Source organism: Nothoprocta perdicaria, unplaced genomic scaffold, assembly GCF_003342845.1.
Source record: "Nothoprocta perdicaria isolate Ctin4 unplaced genomic scaffold, notPer1 scaffold_340, whole genome shotgun sequence".
In the NCBI taxonomy this organism is placed as follows: Eukaryota; Metazoa; Chordata; class Aves; order Tinamiformes; family Tinamidae; genus Nothoprocta; species Nothoprocta perdicaria.
Window position 1 is genome coordinate 611241 of NW_020455578.1, and position 673 is coordinate 611913.

The following is a 673-nucleotide window of genomic DNA, read 5'->3' on the forward strand; positions in this document are numbered from 1 at the left end:
GGAGAGGTGGTCAGTTTTCGAGCAACGTTTCCTCCGTGCCCAGCAACAGTGCATCCCTGTGCGCAAGAAGTCAGGCAGAGGGGGCAGGAGACCTGCGTGGATGAGCAGGGAGCTCCTGGCAAATCTCCAGCAGAARAAAGCAGTAYAYARAATGTGGAAGAAAGGAGAGGCCCCTTGGGAGAAATACAGGAACGTTGTCAGGGAATGCAGGGATGCTACAAGGGAAGCCAAGGCTCATTTGGAATTAAATCTGGCAAGGGATGTTAAGAGTAACAAGAGAAACTTCTGCAACTATATTAACAACAAAAGGAAGGTCAGGGAGAACGTGGGTCCACTAGTGAACGGGCTGGGTACCCTGGTTACGGAAAACAYGGAGAACGCAGAGCTGCTGAATGCTGCCTTTGCTTCTGTGTTTGTCAGGGGCAGCCCTCTAGAATCGCAGGCCCTAGGGACACAAGGAGAGAGCTGGAGAGAGGAAGGCTTGCCCTGGGTAGAGGAAGAGTGGGTYAGAGAGCACCTAAGGAAACTGGACACCCACAAATCCATGGGCCCTGATGGGATGCACCCCAGAGTGTTGCGGGAACTGGCRGATGTCCTAGCCAAGCCGCTCGCCATCATCTTCGGAAGGTCCTGGAGAACGGGGGAGGTGCCGGAGGACTGGAAGAAAGCCACC